This window comes from Tenrec ecaudatus, chromosome 15, assembly GCF_050624435.1.
Source record: "Tenrec ecaudatus isolate mTenEca1 chromosome 15, mTenEca1.hap1, whole genome shotgun sequence".
Classification (NCBI taxonomy): domain Eukaryota; kingdom Metazoa; phylum Chordata; class Mammalia; order Afrosoricida; family Tenrecidae; genus Tenrec; species Tenrec ecaudatus.
In genome coordinates this window covers 57,571,723-57,599,240 of record NC_134544.1, presented here as the reverse complement: position 1 = coordinate 57,599,240, position 27,518 = coordinate 57,571,723, and positions in this window count along the sequence as shown.

Here is a 27,518-nt window from a genome sequence, read left to right as displayed (position 1 = left end):
TCTCATAGAACAATTAGTAATTAAATACAGCCAGGTTAAAAACTGATGAAAGCCTGAAATCGGGCAGTAAATGATAGGTTATAGGGAGAAAATATATTAAAAGCTAGAAATATTGAAATGTTGTAGATAAATTTATATTATATATTGAGAAAAGCATGTGTGTTAGTTTGGGTAGACTAGAGAAACAATTTCAGGGAGACTCATATATGTAGAAGAAAGAGCTTTATATCAAAGAGCAATTGTATATTAAAACATCCCAGCCCAGATGAAGTCTAAAATTCTGCTATTAGCCCATATGTCCGTATTCTGTAAATTCCTCTTCAGACTCATGAAACATATTCAATAAGGCAGAATGCAGGAGAATCACAGGCCAGGGGTGGAAAGACTTTGGATCCAGTGGTGGTGGAAGCATCCTAGCACTGGTGTTGGCCTCCATGTGGATCCTCCAGCTCCAGGGCTCTGGCTTTGTCAGCGCAGGTCCATGTGTCTTGTCCACAGGAAGACAAAGCAGAGAGTCTGTGTGTATCTGACCTCCAGTGAGCTATTTCTCTCCATGGGACCTCCAAATGAGGTCGTCAAGCTGTTACCTGACGGACAGGCTAGCCTCCACCCCTTTTCAAGTTGACACCAGATTATGTAACTACCACACCATAAAAAGCAAGAATATAAAACCGCAAGGCCAGTAATAGTACCATCGTCACGAGAGATGATGCAGAAGGATTCTGATGGAAAGTAACAATCAATTTTTCAAAGTGATTGATCTGAGGTGCCTATGAGCTGTTGAAAATAAGGGTCTGGAAATCAGCAATGAGTTCTTAAGTATATTTTGATTTAGATTTAAGGAGATTTGGATTTGAGAATTATTAAAATGTAAAGGAAACATTGGGCCAAAGGTCAGCTTTAAGATATCCCAAGGACTGAAGTGACTTACAAGTTCAGAAGAAAGGATCCCTTTGGAATCAAGGCTTTAAATTTTAAAGATTTGGCAGAGTAACATGGTCTTAAAAGGAAATCTAAAATTAATGGAAAAAGATACTTCCTAGAGGATTACCCAATGAAAATTTAGAACATGAAAATCAAAGGAGGATGTTAATGTCAGAAGAAAGTGGTTAACAAGAGCAAATGCTCCTATGAATTTCCAATGCGATAAGGAAATAAAAGTTTAATTTATTTTGTAATATAAAGGCTAACGATCTTAACAACAGACATTGGTTCAGTGCTGAGCACACCCCTTTCTTGCCTATCCTCGGCCCAAAACCTGACAAAAACCACCAGCATCACTTACAACTAGTTACTGCCATCTGGGTGAGCTGTGGCCAAAGAATGTGGGCAGAAGTGATGTGTGGCTCATCTTCTGTGGTCCATAATCACCACCATAGGTCAAGGTCCATGGGGAAGAGGAAGAAAGGAATGTTTGGGTCTCAAGTCACTAAATCAAGGTCTGTAGCACTTTTCCCAGCCTCTGTCTTCTACGTTCCCCCAACAGTCTCTACTTGGACTTCATGAAAACAAAAATTAACTTCTGTTAAACCACTGAGATTTGCGAATCATAAACACTGGGTTATGTTTCCAAATACAAAACTAACTGTGGTGAAGTTAATTCTAATTTACTGCTGCCCATGTGGGCCAGAGTGGAATGGAGCTCCAAAGCGTTTCCAGTGGCTGTTTTGTCTAAAAGGAGATCGCTAGCCCTCTCCTCAGAGGTTCATCTGGGTTGGCTTGAACCTCCAGTCTTTGAGCTACCAGCGGCACACATTACCTACTTGGGACAGAGGCTTTTAAAAGAACATCTGCAGTGTACTGGAGAGGCAACGCCCAGAGGAACCCGTGCACTGGGGACTTCTTGCCTGTTACTGTCTTTGTCAGAACCTCCTGCTAAAGAGAAGGCAAGCAGTACGGGTATTCAGAGCTCAGGAAGTGCGTTTAGTTCTCTAAAGATCAGACGGGCTAAAATGACTCAAGACCGCGCATAGAAATAGGATGGCCAGATCATGCCTCCCAAGCCATATCAAGATATCGAATTAATGAAAGGATGTGGGTCCCACTGCTGCTTCTGAGCTAATAATTTTGGGAAAAGGGGCTGTCTGAAAGTTAAGACTGCTTGTTTGCACGTAACTGCAAATGATTAGAGGTAAGACTATTGATTTTGTGGAATTTGTTCATTCCAAAATTTTTATTGAGTCCTTACTTGGTACTACTCTAGGCAATGGGCATAGTGTGGTAAACAGATAGCAATTTCTGTCTTCATGTATGAAATTATATCTTGCTGTGGTCTGCATTATTGCATTCTTCACAATAAGAAAACCAAGTGACTCCCAACCAAGGCAGCTCCTTTGTGGGATACATCTTGCTTTCTAGAATGTATTTTAATGCTTCTTTACATCCTACTCAAATGTCCCAGTAAAAACAAGGGGAAAAAAAAGGAAATGAGGCTCAGCAAGAACGAAGTCATGGTCTAAGAAAAATGGACATAGCATTAATATCAACATGTGATATTAATATCATTGTATTAATCATTATTAATATCATTATATTAATATCAATATCAATTAAGATCACCTATGTAACTTCCCATGTTCCTCTGAGGCAGAAACCCCTGGAATTAAGACTCTTCTATTCAAAAGCATAACAAGTTCTGTTGGCGCCGTGCACTAGGTATGGGGCTGCCAATTGCAGAATCAGTGGTTCCAATCACCAGGCCACTGGTGGGAACGAGATGAGGCTGCTTGCTGCTATACAGGATAACCACCTCAGAACCCCTATAGGGTGACTATGCGATAGAATAAACTTGATAGCAGTGGGTTTTGGGTTTTTTATTTTGAATGCCTGAGAGGTGACTAAGGAATGAGGATATAGGTGTAATTTTAGCTTTTCTATTGCAGTCTTTTTAGTTGCTGGTAGTTACCTCTGAATGGTTCTGACTCACGTCAAACCCATGCACAACGATATTTTAAAAATGTCAGCCTTGGTTCCTGTTAAAAATGGCGGGTGTGTTCTTTCATCCACTACACATCGGGTGCCCTCCATTATGGAGCCCACGTCCTCCAGGTGCATCCCGGATGTGGCTCATCAGGGTTTCTCAGGCTAGTTTTCAGAAATAGATGATCAGACCTTTCTTTCAGGTGTTTCTTAGTCTCGAAGCTCTTCTGTAATCTTCTAACCATGGCGGACCCCGCTGGTATCTGTAAAGTCCTGAATCGCAGCACATAAGCCAAGACAGTTTAGCAAACTGACAGAATGTAACCAGGAGGCCTCCCAAAGAGATAAAACATTGTTTTAGTTTGTGAGAGTTAAAAGTAGCTTATTTAAAATGAAAAGATGATGATCTAAAATCATTTTATTTTATGTTATTGTAACTCAACATTTTCCAAGTCAATATTTTCATAGTACAAATTTAGTGATAACAATGGCATCAATAATGTGTAACCACCATCAACATTAATTGTCAAATTTTAGTCACTGTAATCAATAACTCTAAAAGAAATTCCATAAATTATTTAAGTCAATAAATCATTCTGCAACAACCTTCATATGTTGTTATAATGCACAGTATATTTTGAAAAAGAAAGTACTGGGTAAATTATAACAGCATGCTAAAATTTTGATTAAAATGAATGCTCTGAGGAATTACCCATGTTTTGTCTTTAAAATGTAAGTCCCAAGTAAGCATAGATGCTATAAAATTCAACCTACAAGTTACTGAAACAAGTCATTATCTAATACATAGTATTGCTGTTAGTTGCTTTCTCGTTGACTCTGACTCAGAAACCTCATGTATCACCAAAGTAAGTGTTGTCTAGTCCCAAGTCATATTCAAAATCACTGGTATATGGATGAACTATCTGGAGGAAAAACAATGGGACCAACAGTTCCGGGGGGACTTGGGGTGGGGGGAGGTAGAGGGGTAAGGAAGTGGTGTTAACAAACACAGGGACAAGGGAAAAACATGGGACCCAAAATGGTATTGAGGGGGAAGTGGCAGGCCTGGTGGGGAATGATCAAGGTTAAGGTTGTGTACAGAAGAGGTATAGCTGTAGCCCAGGTGGTGACGGAGCATGGTAGTAGGACAGGAGGAAAGTCAAGGGAGATGGAGGAAAGAGCTAGGAGTCAAAGGACATTTATGGAGGTCTAGACAAAGACATGTACATGCAAATATATATATGAGGATGGGAAAATAGATCTATGTGTCTATATTTATAGGTTTAGTATTAAGGTGGCAGAAGGACCTTGGGCCTCTACTCAAGCACTCCCTCAATGCATGAATACTTTCTTTTATGAAATTGGCACTCTATGATGCTCACCCTCCCGACACAACTGCTGAAGCCAAAGTGGGTAAACAAGGAAATGTGGTGAAGAAAGCTGATGGTGCCCGGCTATCAAAAGAGATAGTGTCTGGGGTCTTAAAGGCTTGAAGATAAACAAGCGGCCATCTAGCTCAGAAGCAACAAAGCCCACATGGAAGAACACACCAGCCTGTGTGATCGCATGGTCCCGAAGGGATCAGTTATCAGGCATCAAGAAACAAAAAATCATATCATTGGCTGCACACCTCCATGATATGATCGACGAAGACAAACGTGTGCATAAGCAAATGTAACGAAGAAAGTTGATGGTGCCCGGCTATCGAAAGAGACTGTATCTGGGGTCGTAAAGGCTTGAAGGTGAACAAGCGGCCATCTAGCTCAGAATCAATAAAGCCCACATGGAAGAAGCACACCAGCCTGTGCGATCACGAGGTGGCAAAGGGACCAGGCATAAGGCATCATGCAAAAAAAAGTATATATATATATATGTGTGTGTGTATGTATATGTATATATGTTTGTATATATGTATGTGTGTGTGTGTGTGTGTGTGTGTGTGTATACACTATAGTGAATGAAGGGGGGAGTGCAGAGTGGAGACCCAAGGCCCTTTTGTCGGCCTCTGTAGATCCCCTCATAGAGGGATTTAGGGGAGGAGATGGGTCAGTCAGGGTGCGATGTAGTACCGATGAAGAACACAGCTTTCCCCCAGATTCTGGATGCTTCCTCCCCCCAACTACCATGATCCGAATTATACCTTGCAGGGCTGGATAGGGCAGAGGTTGTACACTGGTGCATATGGGAGCTGGAGGCACAGCGAATCCAGGGTGGATGATACCTTCAGGACCAGGGGTGTGAGGGGCGATACTGGGAGAGTGGAGGGTGAGTGGGTTGGAAAGAGGGAACTGATTATAAGGATCCACATGTGACCTCCTCCCTGGGAGTCAGACGGCAGAGAAGGGGGAGAGGGGAGACTCTGCATAGGGCAAGATAAGACAAAATAGCAATCTATAAATTATCAAGGGCTCTTGAGGGAGGGGGGAGCGGGGAGGGAAGGGGGAAAAAAAGAGGACCTGATGCAAAGGGTTTAAGTGGAGAGCAAGTGCTTTGAAAATGATTAGGGCAGGGAATGTACGGATGTGCTTTATACAATTGATTTATGTATATGTATGGATTGTGGTAAGAGTTGTATGAGCCCCTAATAAAATGTAAAAAAAAAAAAAGAAAATCTTTTGAAAATGATGATGGCAACATATGTACAAATGTGCTTGACATAATGGATGTATGCATAGATTGTGATAAGAGCTGTAAGAGCCCCCAGTAAAATGATTTTTAAAATATATATTTATTTATAGGGCGAGTGGGGGAGAGAGAGGGAAAGAAGAGGAGCTTATACTAACGGCTCAAGTAGAAAGAAAATGCTTAGAAAATGATGATGGTAACATAAGTTTGTTACAATTGATGTAAGGAATGTTGTAAGAGATGTAAGAGCCGCCAATAAAATGAGTTTTTAGAAAAAAAAACCTATTACTAAATAATACCATAAAAAATCACTGGTATATTGAGATCATTGGTGGAACTAATTGTGTCAATTCAGTGCAGATAAACCACTCTTTTTCTAAGGCAGATGATAGATATAGAGCTCAGGTGGCATACTGGTTACTCATTGGGCTGCAATTCACAAGGTTGGCAGTTTGAAACCACCAGGCACTGAGCAGGATTTCTACTGCCAACAAGATGTACAGTCTCAGAAACCCACAGGGACAATTCTACCCTGCCCTTTATGATCACTATAAGTCAGTGTCAACTTGATGGAAGTAGATAGTTGGTAGATAGATAGATAGATAGATAGATAGATAGATAGATAGATAGATAGATAGATAGATAGATAGATAGCAATAAGGATATATATATGGATAGAATATACATATATGCATATTCATATATTCTTTACATATAGAGTTGACTCTTATGTGCTTATTTTTCCATTTTTCTAAAGTGTTACCCACTATTTTAAATGTCTTTTTACTCTTTCATAGTCAATTCACAGACCAAAAAGTAAAATGATAAATATTCCTTTGTTTGATATGAATAACTATCTGCCAAATCAGAGGAGATGATTTTGCCCAAGGAGACATAAAACACAGCATCATCATTTCCATGACTACCATCTGACCCCCAAAATTTTATTGCTTGTTCAATGAGCAAGAAGGCCGTCCTCTTGGATCAAGTGCTCTGAGGTTTCTTGTCCCCAGGGCTTTAAGCCTTTGTATTCCAACACAAGGATGATCCTTACAACCAATCTATTTTCCTAATGGAAAAAAAATCAAAACTTGCTCATTATATTGTGAAATGAATTGATTAATAAAAAATGTACTTTCTTCCATTGGGAATTACAGCTTAATATTTTCTAATGTGGTTTGTTTTGAAATAATTACAGAAAACGGTGATGTCAAACCCAGCAGAGACACAATTCGGCAAATAAACTGAGATTAAAAATAAGGCATGTATAAGGAAGTATTGAATGTCTAGTGGATGGAATGAAAGCTAACATGAACAATAAGAACATACAATTATAAAAATTATCAGTTTATGAAACAATACCTGAGAAATTAACTGCCTCATATGATTCAATCCCATTATATTCTATTTACTACTCTAAATATTCTTTTTGCTTTTCAGGTGCCATTGAATCAATTCCGATTCGCAGTAACCCCGTGCACAATGTAACAAAGCGCTGTCCAGATCTGTGCCAGCCTCACGTTGTCATTTGAGCCCGTTGTCGTTATTAAATGTCCTTGGCTTTTTTCTTTGCTTTGCTTTTCACACAGATTCTAGCCCAGCTCAATAAACATTATTATCGTCATCTTAGGAGCCTTTCTCTTAAGACAACCATCCTCAGACTTTTAACATTACAATTTAATTTTGCCTTTTACTAAATTACATGTACACCAAGTGGTCTTCACTGTCTTTTAGCTTTGTGTTTGTGAGTTTCATCCATGGTTAATGTAATAGTAATCTATCTACATTTATTTCTCTACAAAGTATTTCATTAGGTGTATAGACTATATATTACTCATAGGCCCTATTGGTTTTGGATATCTGTGTTTTTGTCGGGTATGTTAAGTCAATTTCAACTCACAGTGACACTGTTTATAACATAATCAAACGCTGCTCGGTGGTACCATCCTCACAATTGGTGATCTGTTTATAGAACGCATTGTAACAATGACTATGTTCTTTCTATCTTGTTGAAGTTCTTCCTCTTTTATGTTGCCCCTCTGTTTTGTTGCACATGCTATCCTTCTCCAGGGACTTACCCCTTCTGATAACATGTCCAAAGTGCATTAGCTAAATTCTCTTAATCCTTGTACCTAAGGAGAATTTTAAAAGTACTTCAACTAAGAAAGGTGTGCTTATTTGTTTGGATAATCTATGCTATATTTAATATTTTTCACCAATACTATAATCCATATGCATAAATACTATAATTCAATGCATAAATTCTTCCATCTTTCTTGTTAATTGTTCAGCTTTCAAAAACAGATGAGGTGAATAAAAGTACCAAGACTTAGGTCAACATACCTAATCTTCAAAATGACACCTTTAATTTTTAACACTGTAAAGAGATATTTGCAGCACGTTTAACCAGTGTAATACTTCGTTTTATATAGATTCTTGCTTCCATGGACATTGGCTGTATTTCCAGTAAATTCCTTGCCAATCTCAATATTTTCTCCATCTATTCTATATTTTTATTGGTCTAATTGTGATGATTTTCATTTTCTTTATATGGAAATGTAATCCACACAGACGGCTGGAATCTTTAATCTTCTTCATTATGTGCTTCAAGTCTTCTGTATTTTTGGCAAACCCAGTTAGGTCAACTGCATATCACAAGTGATTCCTAAGTCTACCTCAAATCCCAACATCACGATCTTCTTCATATAGTCTAGAATCTTAGATAGTTTGTTCAGCATGCCTGCTCAATAAGTGTGTGGAAAGGATACATCCCTGACAAATTATATAGTTGGTACAGTGACTCCTCCCATCTTCTTTTGAGGTTTGCTACACTGTTCAATAATTTACCCATCGAATCCTTCAAGGTTTCAACTCAAGGACTGACATTTCTTCATTCCTCGCAGGTTGAATAATGCTGCCTATGTTCTTCCTTTTTACTTTTTTAAACTACAGATCTTGACACATTTCATTATAATACTTTACTTGTCTTCTCATGTCACCCTTTAAAGTTTTCTGTTCAGCTCTTTTGTTTTATTCTGTCCCTTTCTTTTTAGCTATACTAGATTCAACAGCAAATTTCAGAATCTATCCTAATATGTATTTTTATCATGCTTTTTTACTGCATTTTTAATGATGTCCTTGTTATCAACCTGCAATCCAGCTGGTCTTTAGTCAATAGAGTTTACTCTATCAAACCTATTCTTTAGGCGGTCTCTAAATTCAAGTGGGATATACTCAATGTCATACTTTAATCCTGTGGACTGGGTTTAAAACTTTTCACCTTCAACTTGAAATTACATATGAGCAATTGGTGTTCTGTTCATCAGTCTGTCTAGCCTCCTTCTGACTAAACATAGTGAGCTTTTCCATCTTTTCTTTGTAATGGATCTATCCATGTTTTCCACCTGGTGAGGGCCATGTCACAGTTTATTTTGTCAAAAAAATGTATTTGCAGGGGTGGGGAGAGTGACATATCTGTTTCTGAGGAGACCATTGTAATCCTGTTGGTCAGTAAACTGGGTGGCTTATCCACTATTGTTTAAAAAAAATGCTTAGTGATACTTTTATAGAACCCAAGGAGAGAATACACTGGTACTGTGTTCCTAAATGGCCTAATTGAACTAATTTCTAATTGTTCCTTTTGACATAGTTTCTATCCAGCCCTTGATGGTCCATGCTATGTGCTGTAGACTACTGGAACTGTAGAGTCTGTCCTTTCAAGGCACACACCATTCTTCATAGACTACACTAGGATTCAATGTGGAAACCCCACCAAGTGATCTAGACTTTAACTTAACTCACCTGTAGTAAATTTAGGAAATGGACATATTCCCTTGGACATAAGTGTGAAATGCCAAGGTGTGAGAAGAAGCAGATTAGTGCTACGCAGGGTTATGGAATTGGTAGTCACTGAACTTGGGTCAGATCTACTGCTTTGAGAATGCACAATACACCCAGGACTACCATTCGTCATGATTTTAATGCTCTCCGTGCTTTCTTGTGACATGGAATACAATTAGGACTTTGGGCATCTACATAAATCTTATCTCAGTGCAAGAACAGTTTGTTCTAATAATATGGCAATGTACAGTATTGACCTTCCTGATACAATCGCTGAAGTTGAAATGGATGCATAAGCAAACATGATGAAGAAAGTTGATGGTGCCCTGCTATTAAAAGAAATAGTTGGGGTAAAGGGGTGGGAAGGAGGAGTCTTAAAGGCTTGTAATTTAAAAAGCGGCCATTTAGAATGGAAGCAAGAAAGCCCACATGGAAGTAGCACATTCGCCTGTGTGATCATGAGGTGTCGATGGGAATAGGTATCATGCATTCAATAACGAGCAATCAACTTGGCTTGAAGATGTGTAGACTAAGTGGAGACCTAAAACCCACCTGTATGACAATTGGACAATCCCTCACAGAAGTGCAACACAGGAGGGGAGATATATAGTGCTATATAGCACTAATGAAACACATAACTATCCCCTAGTTCTTTAATGTTTCCTCCCCTTAGATTATGGTCCCAGGTTTTCCTCATAAGTCTTGTTAGACATGCTTATATTCATTTATATAATGTCAATCATCCAGTGCATGAAATCCAAGATAGATAAACCTGTCAGAAATAATAATGGGAGCAATGATTCCCTAGGGGTGTGGGAAGAGGGAGGGAAGGGGGAACCAACCGCAAAGATGACTATACAAGCCCACTTGAGGGGAACAAATAATCGAATTGTAGGTGAACGGTTACAGTAGATGATGGAAGATATACCTGTGAGATCCAGGGGTTAAAAATAATAAATACAAATCCAAAGAAGGGAATGATATCAGAGTTTAAATTCTGAACACTCAGTTTGCTGCAGGGTACAGTTTGGGAAAGTATGAGTTGTAAGCCCACAGTCTATTTCCAGGGTCTGTGCAGGGTTTAAGTCCCTGGTGAATTCCCTCTGCCTATAGTCCAGGGATGTGAATGACCTTGCTATTAGGCAGAGAGCAGTATGTTAATTATGGTAGGTGTGATTAGGTTAAAATATAACAACTTATTATTTGATTTTCCTTTCGGCACATTTTAAAGTTGTTTCAGTTTTTGGTGTTTTCTGCTTTATTTTCTATTGAGGTTTTGCTCTATTTTGTTTGTCATTGCTGTGGTTTTTGTTTGTCTTTTATTTTTGTTTTCTATGATTTTCTGTGTGAAATCCAGGGTGTCTATAGATATTAGATGTGGATTGATAATTATCTAGGAACATAGCAGGGGAGGCTGGGAGTAAATGGGGAGCTAACAACAATGCTCACAAGAAAAAAGAAAATGTTCTGATTTTGATTTGATGGATGATTGCACAATTCTGAATATGACTCAACTATTAAATTGCATAATATATGAACTATATGCCAATAAAATATTTTAAAGGTATTTACAAGGAATGAGCAATTGGTCGTACAAAATTCTATCCTATATTCTTGTGCTTTGTTTCCTCACTAAGGCCATATTTTCTGGCTATCAATGCTTATTCTTTGGCTCCTGTTTGACATTTCAATTAAAAATCACTATCATTGCATCCTTTTTTCCCATTTCAATTATTTTATTGTTAGAGTGTTCCATTATTATTTTTTAAGTGATAAAAGAAACAAAATACTGACCTACTAAATTTATATGAACAAACAGGAAGAGATTAATATGATACAAATTATAAGACAATTATTTTAATTATACATAATGCTTAATAGTAATATTTTACTTATTGTATAGGAAAAGTGTTTCTATTATCAAATATAGAATATATTATAAAATAAATGCAAGTAAATACACATTTTTTTGTTTTAAAATTATCTGTAAGGTGAAAATTACGATTTTTCCACTTAACAGTTTGAGATACACAATAAGAAATAAACGAAATAATTTTGAGATTTTTTTATATTGATGTAATTATAATACAATATATTTACCCTATTATATATTTTATGGTTTGATTGATATATAACTAATCCTAAAACTAAGTAAATATGTAACCTTTTTAACTTGATATCATTGCATCTTGATTACATGTTTGATCAATTTCAGCCTTATCTAGTGTGTAGAAATCTTCGCTTTGTCATTGACTTTAGTGGTTGGTGCATAAATACAAATATTAGTCATAGTGACTGATCTTGTTGTAAGCCTGTTGATATTTTCCTATCACTGATAGAAATATACTGGAGGGTAGATCTTTTGATGCTGAAGATGATGTCATTCCTATTCAATTTATTATTCCCTGTCTAGTAGATCATAGGTTTGTCTGATGCAAAATGTCCACTAGCATTCCACCTCAGCTCATTAATACCTGGAATGTCAATAGTTATACATCATTTTGGAAATTTTCTTGTTTTTCTAGATGCATACTTCTTATATGTCACATTATGATTATTAGTGGATTATTATTAACTGATATTTCAAATTTACCTTTCAATTGATTAGCTTGTCATCGCACATCACAAAATAGAAAGTGATTATATAGTATCTGACAAACTACTGAAAATCTTGCCTACCTCAAGTTGACACATAACGGGTGCTCGACATCATGTCTAATACTGGATATCTGTATAGTTCGTGTGATTCTAATTTCCAGTACTGGATAATTGAGAATGCTTTGTGTTCCATTTGTAGGTGTGCTGACCATTTGAATATATGCTGTCCTGAAGTTCTTGCTCAATTACTTCACTATTTTTGTTGTGTTTTGCTTTTTGTCTATTAATATGGGGCTGTAATAGTTTTTTAAATAGAATGAGTATAAGTTCTTTATCAGATCTATACATTAACTTTTCTATTGGTTTACCTTCTAAATCATTAATAATGCCTTTTAATAAGGAGAGATTTTAAATATTAAAAGTATAATTTTAAAATTATGCTTTATGTTGAATGTCCTGCTAAAGAACTACCTACTTCTGGAGCATAAAAATATTATCCACTGTTTTATTCAAAAAGTTTTAGTATTTTCCTCTTTATCTCAAACCTGCAATCTGCTTGAGATTTATTTTCCTGTCTGTGTCACATGGAAGGTAATGTTAGTGTTCATTTTGTTCATATTAATATTCAATTGACTTCTGACACTTTCCTGCACATCCATTTTGTTAGGAATGAAATTATACAAGTTCTGTGTCAATATAATATTATCTACATTATTATAATTTTATAATAGGTCTTTCTATTTTTTCACATAAGTCTTCATCTTGGTACCATTTCATAAGATCACCTAATCTATTCTTGACTATTTGCATTTCTAAACATTTTAGATTCAGCTTCTTTATTTCCATACACACACAAAAAAGACTATAGTTATGAGAATGTAATGAAGCAAAGAAAAAAATTGAAAGAATTAATGTTTGTGGCAGAGCTAAAATGTTGACATAAATGTCCCCTCCATCCTATAGACATACCTGCTGCAATAACGGTTTACCTTTCATCAATCAAAAGACACACTCGATTTCTCTAACACTTCTATGTGGGTTGCCATTTTCACTTGTTCTTGAAGGTAAATTGCAGTGGGAGTGGCGTTGTGTGGTCAAATGAGGTGCTCAATTCCTCTCTTTCCCTCAAAATGCATCTACTCCCCACTTCTCTCATTCTTTTAAAAAATTATTATAATTATATCATTTCATCGTCTGCTCATACAACTCTTCTCACAATCCATACATACATCCATTGTGTCAAGCACATTTGTACATTTGTTGCCATCATCTTCTCAAAACATTTGCTTTCTATTTGAGCCCTTGGTGTCAGCTCCTCATCCCCCCCTCCCCCCTGGCCCCTCCCTCAAGAACCCTTGATAATTTATAAATTATTACTGTTTGTCATATCTTACACTGTCCGGCATCTCCCTTCACCCACTTAACTGTTGTCCATCCCCCAGGAAAGAGGTTATGTATAGATCCATGTAATTGCTTCCCCCTTTCTTCCTCATCTTCCCTCCACCCTCCTAGTATCACCGCTCTCACCACTGGCCCTGAAGGAATCATTTGTCCTGGATTCCTTGTGTTTCCAGTTCCTAACTGTATCTGTGTACATCCTCTGGTCTAGCCAGATTTGTAAGGTAGAATTGGAATCATGAGAGTTGGGGGAGGAAGCATTTAAGAGCTAGAGGAAAGTTGTATGTTACTTCGTTGCTACCCTGCACGCTGACTGGCTCATCTCCTCCCCATGACCCTTCTGTAAGGGGGTGTCCAGTTGCCTACAGATGGGCTTTCGGTCTCCACTCTGCACTCCCCTCATTTACAATGATATGAATTTTTGTTCTTTGATACCTGATCCCTTCGATACCTCATGGTCACACAGGCTAGTGTGCTCCTTCCATGTGGGCTTTGTTGCTTCTGAGCTAGATGGCTGCTAGTTTATCTTCAAGCCTTTAAGACCCCAGATACTTTATCTTTTGATAGACAAGCTCCATCAGCTTTCTTCACCACATTTGCTTATACACACATTTGTCGTCTTCAGCGATTATATCAGGAAAATGGGCACCCACTGATACACTATTTTGCTCTTTGATGCCTAATACCTGGTCCCTTCTACACCTCATGGTCACACAGGCTGGTGTGCTTCTTCCATGTGGACTTTGTTGCTTCGGAGGCAGATGGTTGCTTGTTTACCTGATAGCCTTTAAGACCCCAGGCACTATATCTTTAGATAGCCTGGCACCATCAGTTTTCTTCACTGCATTTGCTTATGCACACATTTGTCTTCAATGATCATGTCGGGAAGGTATACACCATGAAATGCCAGTTTAATAGAACAAAGTGTTCTTGCATTGAGTAGGTAATTGAGTGGAGTTCCAATGTCATTCTGCTGCCTTAATACTAAACCTACAAATATATGCACGTAGATCTAATTCCCCACCATCCTATATAAATATATTTACATATATACATGCCTGTATTTGGACCTCTATAAATGCCCTTGGCCTCCTAGCTCTTCCCACTGTTTCCTTTTACTTTCTTCTTGTCCCACTATATGCTCAGCCTTCATTTGGGTTTCAGTAATTCCTCTCGGTTACATTGCCCTTGCTGAATCCCTACCAGGCCTCTCACACCCTCCTTGCCACTAATTTTGGATCACTTGTTGCGCCCTTGTCCCTGGATTGGTCAACACCACTTCCTTTTCCCTGCTTCTCCCTCTCCCATGTCCCCCCGGAACCATTGGTCCATTGTTTTTTCCTCCAGACTGTTCATCCAGTCTATCTTATCTAGATAGATCTGCAGAGATAATAATATTCACCACAAAACAAGGCAGAGCAAGACAAAGTGACAAAAGAGTACACAATAATGACAACAAAAAAGAAAACTAAAGACCCGGAAAATGATAAATTAAAGAAAAGGAAAAAATTTTAATGATAAAAAAAGAGAGAAATGCCTGGAAATAGATCAAGGTCTGATTTTTGACCTCTAGGCATGTCCTCCAGTCAAGTCCAATGGGATGCCATGCTCTGACCCCAAAGACTATCCATGGCACTTCCTCGGGAGCTTCCTACTCTGCTCCCACTGTTGCTCTGCGGCATGCTTTTAGTGTTTTGTCTCCGAGTCACAGGGTCAGACCGGGCCAATCCCAACACTGAGTCTCCAGTGGGGTTCGGAGTGGGGTTATCATCTTCCAGGCCTGGGGAGCCCAGATGTGCTCCACTCTCTCTTCCTCCCCATTCATTTGCTCCCGTGTGCTCTGATCAGATATGTCCTTCTCCCGCTAGCTGCAGCTTCAGTGCTGTCCTCTAAAGTAAATTCTTCTTGGGGGAGGGGCAGTTGTCCACGTAGCTGGTATTGGGGCTGCGATAGTTTATTGTGCCAGCCTGGCCAATAAACACAAGTAGGATTAACTGAAGGACAGAGGGATAAATGGCTCGGTGAGCCTCGCCTTGCTTGTTCTGTGCCTCAGTTTAAAGGGGTACACTACCTGTGGGATGCCTAGCCTGTGGACTGTGTCACTGTAAGTTGAGGTCCCTTTAAACCCACACGATTGGAATGTTTGTCTCTAGAGCTGGGGACCGACAGTTGATTACAGTTGGGGACCTGCCTTGCTATTTGCTGCCTCAGTATATATAGCCCAGCTCTCTCTACAGAAAGGGACTGGCAACTGGCGGTTCTCAAGCCTTAAAGGACTGCTAGTGTCTCACTGCTTTATAATTTAACTATTAATTTCTTGTATTATCTATCTTATATAATTTAATGATTCATTTCTTGTATTATATATCTATCTTTATAAATATATTTATATATAATTACTAGCAATCTGGTTTGTCTCTCTAGAGAACCCTGTCTAACACAGGGGCTGAGCCCTCGGGCTCCTCTATTGGCTCACCTCTCCATGCAGGCATGCTGCATTTGCATCCCGAAACACCGAATTTAAGTCTGGTCCCTCTTTTCCTGTGGAGACACAAACAATACCCTCACCTTGGGTGGGTCAGTGCCAATTCCCCCACCACACATGTCTCTTTTTTGCCCCCCATCCTCTCACCATCCTCCTTTTTAATTGGCTACCATCTATCCACCTGGATTTGGTCTGGCCCCTGCCGTACTACCTGGACCTCACCCCTAGAGTATTTGTATACAGTAGTCTTTTTCCCTTTGCCCCTTTTGCATTTTTCTTTTCTTTTTTAATAAACTTAATTCAGAGGACTCATTTTGTTCATGTCCTTTTGTGCTTGGCTTACTTCACCCTAGCATCATTTCCTTCAGTTCTTCCCATGTAGCTATAGGCTTCATGTGTTCATCACTGCTTTTTAGCAATGCATAATAATCCATGTATGTATGAACCACAGTTTTTTAATCCATTCGTCTGTTGATGGAAATTTGGGTTGTTTCCAACCGCTTGCAATTGTGAACTGTGCCATGATGAACATTGGAGCACAGATGTCTGACTGTGCTTTGTTTCTTGCCAATTCTGGGCATATGCCCAAAGGGGGATTGCTGGGTCTCATGGTAGCTCAATTTCCATCTGTTTTAGAAATCGCCAAATCAATCGATTTCCACAGTGGTTGCACATACCTACAGTTCCACCATCAGTGGACGAGAGTTCCTATCTCACCACAGTCCCTCCAACACTTGTTGCTTTCTGATTTTTTTGAATAGAGCTATCTGTGAGGGTGTTAGGTGATATCTCATAGTTGTTTTAATTTGCATTTCTCTTATGGCTAATGATCAGGAACATTTTCTCATATGGTTATGGCCATTCGTATTTCAGACTGTGAAACTTCTGTTCAGGTTCTTTGCCCACCTCCTCAGTGGGCAGTTAGTTTTTCCCTTATTGTAAGCTTGCAAGGTATTGTAGATTTTAGTAATAAGGCCTTTGCCTGATGTGTCATTGCTAAAGATGTTTCCCCAGTCGGTGGATTCTCTTATTACTCTCTTGGTGAATTCTTTCAACATACACAGTATATGCCACGTGTCTATTTGTAACTCCTCATTATTTGTATCCTTCCCTGTTTCCAATAGCCTGTGTACTCCCTGTGTAAAGGTTCTCAGGTTTGTCCCATTCCCTCATTAATGGCCCTAGTTGTTTAGGGTTTTATCTCAAAGTCTGTGGTTCACGTAGAGTTTATTCTTGTGCATGGAGTGAGGTAAGGGTCTGGCTTCATTTTTTCTACAGGTGAATATCCATTTTTCCAGCACCATTTATTGAAGAAGGCATCCTCTTCCCATTTGATATTTTTGGGGCCCTTATCAATGATCAGTTGCCTGTGTATGGATGTTTTTATTTCTGGGTCTTCAGCAATTTTCCATTGGTCTGAATATCTATCGTTATACCCATACCACACTGTGTGGATTACTGTGGCCCTGTAATGCATGCTATAAGTCAGGTAGAGCAAGCCCTCTCACTTTGTCCTTCTTCTTGCAGAGTTCTCTGCTAATTCTGGGCTTCTTCCCCCTCCACATGAAGTTGATAATCAGTTTTGCCAATTCTTTGAAGAAGGAGGGTGGTATTTGTATGAGGATAGCATTGAACTTATATAGTACCTTGGGCAGAACTGACGTCTTTACTATATTGGGTCTTCCAATCCACGAGCATGGAATGTTCTTCCATTTGTTGATGTCACTCTTGGTTTCTTGTAATATTGTTTATATAATTTTTTCATACAACTCTTTCATTTTTTTAGTCAGGTATATCCCTAGATATTTTCATTTGTGCCTGGCTATTGTAAAGGTTACTACCTTTTTATTGGTCTCTTTTGTGATCTTTTCTGATATGTATAGCAGACCAATTGACTTCTGTTTGTTGATCTTGTAACGCCACCCTGTCATGGTCCTCTACTGCTTCCAAAATGCCACTTGTGGTGTTTAGGGGATTTTTTATGTATGAAATCATATCGTCTGTAAATAATGATAATTTTTGCCTCTTTCTTCCCCAGATGAATACCTTTGATGTCTTGTCTTTGTCTTACATTGTTAACTAGGACATCCATTACAATGTTAAATAGACGTGGGGACAAGGGGCATGCCTGTCTGGTCCCCTTTTTCAGTGGAATTGTTTTCATGTTTTCTCCATTAACTACCACATTGGCTGTTGGTTTTTCATATATAGATTGTATAATATTAAGAAAATTTCCTTCTATTTATATTTTCTTCAGTGTCTTAAACAGAAATGTGTGCTGGATGTTCTCAAAGGCTTTCCCACATTTATCAATATTATCATATGGTTCTTATTGTTTTTCCTGCCAATGTGGCGAATGATACTAATGGTCGTGTATGTTGAATCATTCCTGCATCACTGGTATGAATCCTACTTGGTCATGGTGAATTATTTTTTAATATGCTTTTGTATTCTATTGGCCAGTATTTTGTTAAGAATTTTTGTATCATTTCATTAGGGATATTGGTCTATAGTTCTCCATCCTTTGGGGGTCTTTTCCCGCTTTAGGTATCAGAGTTATATTAGCTTCATAGAAAGAGTTTGGGAGTTTTCTATCTTTATCTATGATCTGGAAAAGTTTGTACAGGATTGGTGTCAGTTCTTCCCTGAATACTTGGTAGAATTCTCCTGTGAAGCCATCTGACCCAGGAGATTTTTTGGTTGGTAATCCCTTAATGACCTTGTCTATATCTTCCATTGCTATGGGTCTATTGAGGTTCTTGACCTCCATCTGGGACAGTCAAGGGAGGATTGTGATTCCAAATATTTTTCCTTGTCTTTCAAGTTGTTGAATTCGTTAGAGTAAAGGCCTTCATAGTACTGTGTAATTATCCTTTTGATTGCATTAGGGTCCGTTATAATGTACCCTGTTTCATCCCTCATCCTAGCAATGGTCGTTTGTTCCTTCCTTTCTTTGGTTAGGTTTGCCAGCAGTCTATCAATTCTGCTAATTCTTTCAAAAAGGCAACTTTTAGCTGCATTAAATTTTCCATAGTGTTCTTGTTTTCCCCGTCCTTATCTCACCTCTGATTTCTATTCTGTCTATCCTCTTGGTATTAGTAGGGTTGTTCTCTTGACTCTGCTCTAATTGGTGTAAGTTTTGTGCCAACATATCATCCACGAGTCTCTCTTCTTTTTTCATCTGTGGATTTATTGCCATCAGCCTTCCTGTGATAAATGTCTTTGCTGTATCCCAAAGGTTTGGGTACATCGTATTTTCATTCTCATTGATTTCTAGAAACTTCCTGATTTCATCTATGATCTGGGTCAATACCCACTCCTTTTGCAATAGAGAATTGTTCATCTTCCAATTGTTTGCCCTTATTTTCTTCAGCGTCATTCTGTTAATTTCCAGTCTTATGGCACAGTGATCAGAGAGAGACGTTTGTAAAATCTCCATGTGCTTGAATTTATTCAAGATTGACTTGTGTCCCAGCATGTGGTCTATTTTCAAATATGTGCAATGTGGTCTCAAAAAGAATGTGAATTTTTTGCATTAGGTGGAAAGCTCTGAAAATATCTATCAAGTCAAGTCGTCCAATTGTGCTCTATAGATATGCAGCCTCCTGTTGAGTTTCTCTCCCAGTCATTTATCATTTTCAGAGTGGTGTATAATAGTCAGCAACTATAATTGTTAAGCCTGTGGTGTCTTTTTCGTCTTTTGGAGTGTTTGATTTACAAATTTTGCGGTCTCTCGTTGGCACATATATATTTATTAGGCTCACTAGTTCTTGTCTATTGTTCCCTTGAGCATTATATAGTGCCCCTCCTTGTCTCTGGTTATGGCCTGTATCTTTAGGTCAATTTTGTCAGATATTAAGATCACTACCCTTGTTTTTTTGCATTGCCATTTGATTGGTATATTTTTCTCCAGCCTCTACTTCTCATCCTGATTTTGTCTGAAAGCTTGAGATGTGTCTCCTGAAGGCAGCAGATCTATTGGTTATGTTATCTGAGCCAATCTGTTAGCCTCTGCCTTTTAATGGCAGAATTCAGGCCATTGATATTTAGAGTTGTTACATCCATCTGTGGACTCTGTGGTGTCAGGTTCTACCTTTTGTGTTGAGTATTTTCCTACCTACCTGTCTTTACTTTTGTCCTATTTTAATTGCTCACTTAAAATTTTTTAAGTTATATTTACTTAAACATATTCTTAAGGTAACACTAATCCCATAAACACTTAGTCAAGAATACACCAAATTTTTTTTTTTTTACATTTTGAAGATTTGCTTATCTGACTTTAGGCTCTTATCATGTAATTGTGAAACCTAGGCTCTTCCTACATATTACTCACTCTGTATGTAATGTCATATTCCCACCTACTTTTAAATATTCTTTGTTCCTTGAGCTTCTAAAGTGTGTGTGTAAAATTTTCTATTAAGTTTCATTGGGTTTACTGGATCTGATGGTTGATGTCATTTATTATTCCCTTACTTCTTAAACTCTATTCTTTAAATTTTCTGCCTCTGAAATGCCAGTAAAAGTCCATTAAAACTTCTCATTCTAATCTCTATGTTGTCTAACATCTCATATCTTCTATCCTTTTCTCCATTACATTTTGTGTAACTGTTCTTCCATTATGCTTCTATTCACAAATTTTCTTCAGTTTTATCTATTTAACACTATTAAGTATTTGTGGCAATATGCACACTCTTCTTATCTAGACATTAGCACTTTTAAGGTATTTCTACTAGAAACAAACATTTCATTCCTTGTTAGTGATTTGATTTCCTCTTTGTTTCTTTAAACATAATAAATGTATATTTTGTCTATTCTGTAACTCTCACACTGGCTGCTCTGTATTACATTGAACACCTTTATTGAGGCTGGATGGACAAACAGCTGCTGTGGTTGTAAGCTCCCACTCCCCTTCCTCCTCCTGTCATCTTTTGTCCTCAATTGATTCCATTACTCGCCTCTCCAATAATTAACCACCTTTCTAGAGTCTATTCTGAGCTCTTTTTTACCCTTCTCCTCAACGTCTCCTCAGCTCTGTTACTAAGAATCACAACCTAATCCAGATTCTTAAATCTGCTAGGTTTTTTCTTTCTTCACTCTCTTACAGCTTTATTTGTTGTTTTTTTATTATAATTTTATGGTCAATTAAATGGGAGGTTACATTTCAGCTGATCAATGTTACCATTGAACAACTCAAACGTTCATTCAACAATTATTGAACCTCCTAATAGCATGTCCTGCCATGTCCCAACCAACACCCCACCATCCCTTTTCTCAATGTGGAATACCCTCTTCACCTTCAGCTAAATTAACCTGTCTACCCTACACCTACTACTTCATCTTCCACCCCTTATACACATTGAAGTCATTTTCCCTTGACATGAATACCTTTGCCTTGATTTTTCCTTTATAACATTGGTCTTAACAATATTTGTCCTTTTGTGATTAATTCCACTAAGCATCATGTTCTCCAGGTCCATCCACGTCAAAAGTGCTGTGGACTTTCAGCATTATTCTTCAGCAAAGTATTGTACTCCACTGGATGTACGTACTAAAGTTTCTTTATTCATTCTTCTACTGATGCGATTTTAAATTGTTTCTATCTTTTTGTGACTATGAACATGGATGTGGATATATCTGTTTGTGTTATGGCTCTGACTTCTTTAGAGTATATACCCAGCAGAGGGATTATTATTACTGGATCATATGACAGTTTTTGTCCCAATGTTTTTGACACCATGGATGGATGGATGGATGGATGGATGGATTGTGATAAAGGGTGTACAAACCCCCAATACAATGATTTTTACAAAAGAAGAAGAAAAATGGTTTTGTCCCAACTCTGAGGTAGTGCCATGTAGCTGACCTCCGCAGTGCACATTTTACAGTCCACAGCGTCTGCACCTTCTCCACCTGTGTTATTTTTCTCCCTTTCCTTCTGTCCCTCCTTCTTTCTTTTATCCCGTCTTTGCTTCCTTTTCCTTGGAATGCCACGGTTGCTGTAAGGTAGCATCTCGTGATTGTTTTGATCTGCATCTCTCAGACAACACAGAATCATGAGCATTTAATATGTTTGTTGACCACGTTGTGTCTTCTTTAGCAAAATGCCTCTTCATGTCCTTTGCCTATTTTTATTTGGTTTATTTAATGTTTTCCTTGTGGATGTGTTGCAGTTTTCTGAAGATTTTAAAATTAGTCCTTTGTTTGATATGTCTTTGCTAAAAAATGTTTCACAGTCTATGGGTTCTCTTTTTATTCTTTTGATTATGTTGTCGATGCCCACAGCATCTTTTAAAAAGTAATTTTCCATTTTTAGCAACTAGTTTAGAAAATTTGACTCCAAGATTTTTCATTAACTCATCCACATTTACTTGTCCTAATTATTTTGTGATATTATTTGAATTGTTAAAACTTCCTTATTGACAGTACCTAGAAACATTCTTGATAGTGACAAAACAGATGTTTTTAAGTCACTCGACATCACCGGAATCAACTATGTCCTTAAATACAAATTAGTGAAGCAATTCCAAGCAAAATCAGTTGCCTCTTCTGTAATATTGGTTCTCAAAATATACTCATGTAAGAAACTACAGAAGGTAACTCTTCCCTTAGCCTCATTCGGGGGACCATATTGCCTGATTTTTATTACTTACTGGTTTCCTACCATTTATTTCTTAACTTACAGATAAATTCTATCAAGATTACAACAAACTTTGACAAAAAACAGCAAAGGGCAATATAATAAAATCTTAAAACTCAAATATACTAAGGTATGCTTAAAGAATCCTGCCTTTGGGCTTCTAATTGTTTTTAATTAAAGGTGAAATGTACAAAGTGATTCATTTTTGAGAGCTGCTTAAAGCTTTTTTCAAGATATGAGTATTTTCTACTCTGAAATAGCTGTGGAGATTTCTGTTTCAATATGTTTTATTTTGACAGGAGTCATATAAAAATGGACTTTAAAGGGTTATAGGACTATATCAGTTAGTGTATTAATCTTTAATTTAGTGAGTTTATTTGTAAATTAAAATGTCTTAAGACAGCTAGGCACATGTTTGGCTTTGTATGTTTCTTTCTATGTGTGTTGTGGGAGTTGAGGGGGAGGGAGAGAAGCTGGGCCCATGGGCAGGTTCGTCAGGGTAGTGAAATAGTATAGTTTGGGAGAAGATGTCTTGACAGTTACAACCTTCAATTACTGGAGAAGAGGTTGCTATCCAATTAACTTGTGGAAGAAAATGTTTCCTCCTACTATACAGGTAAGAAGTAAGAGAAAGTAAAGGATTGGAAAAGATTAAATAAACCTGTTGAGGAAGATCTAGTGAGACTGTGTGTGTGTGTGTGTGTGTGTGTGTGTGTGTGTGTGTGTGTAAAAGAAACGTTGATTCCAGAAATTTCATTTAATATAAATTACTGAATTAACTTCAAATGAAATGAAGATGTTTATTGCCGAAATATGTTTATACACACAGTAACCATGAGGAGACTTCAAAAAGTATGAAAGGATCCTTGTTTTTTATTCAATTTCCCATGAACATTTTGAAATATATATATGAAAAAATTGGAAAGAGACACTATATAAAAAGATAAATGATAACAAAAAGCAATGCATACATGAGAGTTGAATTACATAAAGTTCAAAAACAAAATATAGAAGATAGTAAGATTCTGGACTGAATAGAAAGATAAATTGAAGAGAGAGAATATCAAAGGAAAACAGGGTAAGAAAACTGGAGAACAGAGAAGAAAGAGAATGTGTGAGGCATAGCATTGCCAAGAGGAAGATCAATTTATACCATACCTACATAATCATCTCTACCCTCTGCATTTTACCTCTGGTCACACAAAGACATAAACATAGACTTGGTTAAATTACTACAGGAAACAATCTTATAAGTAGTGCATTTAAGAAAATAATTATTACAGAATAATTCTCATGTAGAATCAGTATAACTTTTATGTAAAATTTTTTACTATGTAACAAATAACTGGATATTTAGATGGAGTTTTTACACCATAAAATTTATTTTTTATGTCTAAGGTAAGTTTATTGCATTTCAACTCCTAAAGACTATCAATTAAGTTTCATTCTTCCTTTCTTTCTGCCTGTCTTCTTTCTTTCTTTTTATTAATTAGGAGATCATAAAGTTTTAAATTCATAATTGCGTGCCAAACAAAAAATGAACCTCCTGTCATCCAGTCAATGCTGACTCGCAGAGAACCCCTCTGGGTTTCTCAGATGGTAACTGTCTTAGGGAGTCAAAGGTCCGCTCTTGATCATGTGGAGCTGCTGGTGGCTTCTCACTGCAGTCCAGGAGGGTGGCAGGCCAATGTGTAGCTACCACCTGGCGCCACATAATTGTGCTAGTATATATACATTTAAAATGGGGGGTGGCGGTGTTTGGTCTTGTTTTTTCTTTCTGGGAATTGCCTATTCAAATATTTTCCCCCTTTTTTTCATCCTTTGCAAATCTCGTGATCAAAGTGGGGAAGATGAGAAGATTGTGTGTTTTGAACACATTGGAGTAGATATTAAAATCTCCATTACATTTTTTTTTTGCCAGAGACTTGTTTTGGCTTTCACAAATATCTTTTATTGATGACAGTGATGAAGATGGGCCTGTCCTTACCTTTATACTGCATAACTGTGCTTCTTTTACAAACCAAACCAAAGCCAAACTCACTGCTAAACTCTAATCAATACAGACTCATAGTAACCCAGTACAGGGTTTCTGGTGTTATAAATGTTTATCTAAGCTGATAACTTCAACTTTCTCTTTCAAAAAGGCTGGTTAGTTTGAACCATCAACCTTGCAGTTCAATGTTAACCCAATCCCAGCAGGGCTCCTTTTGCTGAACAAAACATAATTGCAAATTCAAACCACTAAATGCAAGTTCTATTTCTTAAGAAATTTTATACAAGATATAAAAATGTATATATTCTCTCTATAGAGAGGTAACAAGCTAGCACATAGATACAAGGACATCTCGTCTGGTTTTAGCTCACAATATTTATACCACTGACAAGAAGATAAAAATTTGAGTACAGTGTGTTCTATCCAGATTTGAATCAGCTATACATTTTTATTTCAGAATATAACCATCACAGTAAGTCATATGGTTTAAAAGGGGGGGATTTTTAATCAGACAGAATTACCATTCTAAGCTAAGATTACAGAAAAAATGTTTCCTTTTTTAACCCATCTAAAAAGAAATTTAAATGATAGTAACTAGAATAGAAGGAACATTTATATTTTAACATATTTTTATCTTTCCTAAAGTGTAGGATTTGAATATATTTTCTATTCTTGTTTCTGAATGATTCCTCTCCTACGCCGTTCCATATCCCACACACATCCTCTAGGCCTCATGCTCTACTTAATTGAAAAGGAGATAACATGAAAACCAAATGACATTCTTACATCAGTTTATGCCTCTACTAGCGACTCCAGAAAGAGCCACAGATGCTCTGACGGTAGTTTGGCCTGCAGTCTTATCTTTTCAATCTATTGCAATATGGAAGATGAGCAACAGCTTTGTTTCAGAATACAGAAGTTGAATTTTTCTTGGAATTTACCAGTAGTGTCCCCTCCACTACCACCAATCCTTTATCTATTACTTAATTTGAAAACTTCTAAAAAAATATCTATACATTAATTCATCCAACATTAACATATAAAATTAAAATTTTAAATCTATCCACTGTATAATTTTCCCTTTAAAAATCTGAATTCCTTGCCCTGTCTGATAGGGCAAGATATGACAAAATAATAATTTATAAATTCTCAAGGGTTCATGAGGAAGGGGGGAGAAGGGAGGGAGGGGAAAAAATGAGGAGCCAATGCCAGAGGCTTAGGGGAGAGCAAATATTTTGAGAATGATGAAGGCAATGAATGTACAAATGGGCTTTACACAATTGATGTATTATGGATTGTGATAAGAGTTGTATGAGCCCCTAATTAAACGATTAAAAATAAAGTAAAATAAAAAATTTTAAAATCTGAATTCCATGTGCACTTCAACTTGGAAAAAATCATGGAATTCCATATGTAGTTTAATTTGATTTTTAATGTAGTCATAGATTATGCATGAAAACACTGTGGCCTCTTTAAAAAGCACTAAATGAACTAATCATATTCCACATTATTGAATTTTAAATTAAAGATAAGCATGACCTTATAAGTTTTGAAAATTGAATTTAAAAAGAAATTTTTTATGCCAGGCTAGAAAGAAGCTGAGGTGAGTTCAAGTTTGAGCTTTTTGACTCTTATCCGAGCGTTCTTTGTAGACTACCACATGGCCTTTGCACCACAGGAGAAAGGTGAAGCTTTCCACTTTGAACATGCTATCAGGAGAGACCACTCCCTGGGAAAGCAGGGCCAGTAGAACAGAGGAAGCCCAGCCACAGGATGGATTGAAACCGTGGCTGCCACAATGGACGGAAACAAAGAACAATTATGAAGATGGTGCAGGCCGGATAATGTTTCATTCTGTTGTACACAGGGTCACGATGAGCTGAACCAACTCTGGCACCCAACAACACCGTCAACCACTGAAGATCACAATGTTGCAAATGCACAAGGGCAGTCCTGCCGTGTCCTGTAGCGTTCCCATGAGCTGGTCTCCACCCAATGGCTGTGAGTTTGGCATTGGAGTTTAGAGGGTCACCACTTAGAAGAAGCGTCCTTGTGGCCTGTTCATTGTATTGGATATAGTGTTGTTAAAATACATTTTAAATTCCAGTTAGTAATTTTTCATAGGTCACACGGGCTCTCTATTCACGTGTATTTACGAAGGCATTGGTAGCACTCCTAATTTATCGGGCCTCTGACCACGAAGTTCCCCTCGTTGTGCTCATATTTTAGAGCAACTGGTAGAAAAGAAAAATAAATTAGGGAGAATACAAAATAAATGGTTGATAGTAATTGGGTAGACCATATGATAACCAAACATATAGGTGATTGTGCTTTTACTTACCTGATAAAGCCAATTTGGCCAAATTACTTATCGCCTCCACATTAAATTATTTTCTTTGATTGGAGGCAACAGTGTTCTTTCTTATACAATTGTTATGCGGATTAAATGACAAAAATATGCAATACTTAATATAATTGGCACTAAATAAATGCTCACAGAAAGTTGGCCAAATCCTAATATATTTATGAAGGATTACAAAGCTGTCACATCTGTGACCTGTTCATCTATCCCTTCTCCCAGGTAATTCCAAAGGCATGGGTTTTATATAGTACCCACAAGGAGCTTTATTAGGTGTCTCCATCAGTTGCCCATTCCATAAGCCATCAGCTTCCAAGTGAGTGATTCAGTTCTCTACTTGATCATTCCCCATTCAGTGGGAAAGAACCTCAGAGAAAGCATTGTCCACCTCACGTGGTTCTAAAAAAATACAGATTGTGATACATTTCACAGCACGGAAGAGAAAGGGAAAGTGCTCAGTTATTTACTAATGCATCCTTGAATAGTTGTGCTTATAATCAAGCACTTACATACATGAAATGTACATACAGAAGCATACAGGTGGAATGAGTGCACACACACATGCTACAAGAGCCAACCCTTTTAATGGCAATAGAGAAAAATCCAGATAATCCTAAAAAAAAAAATAACCAGAAGTGCACTTTATTTTTTGGAATTCATGCTC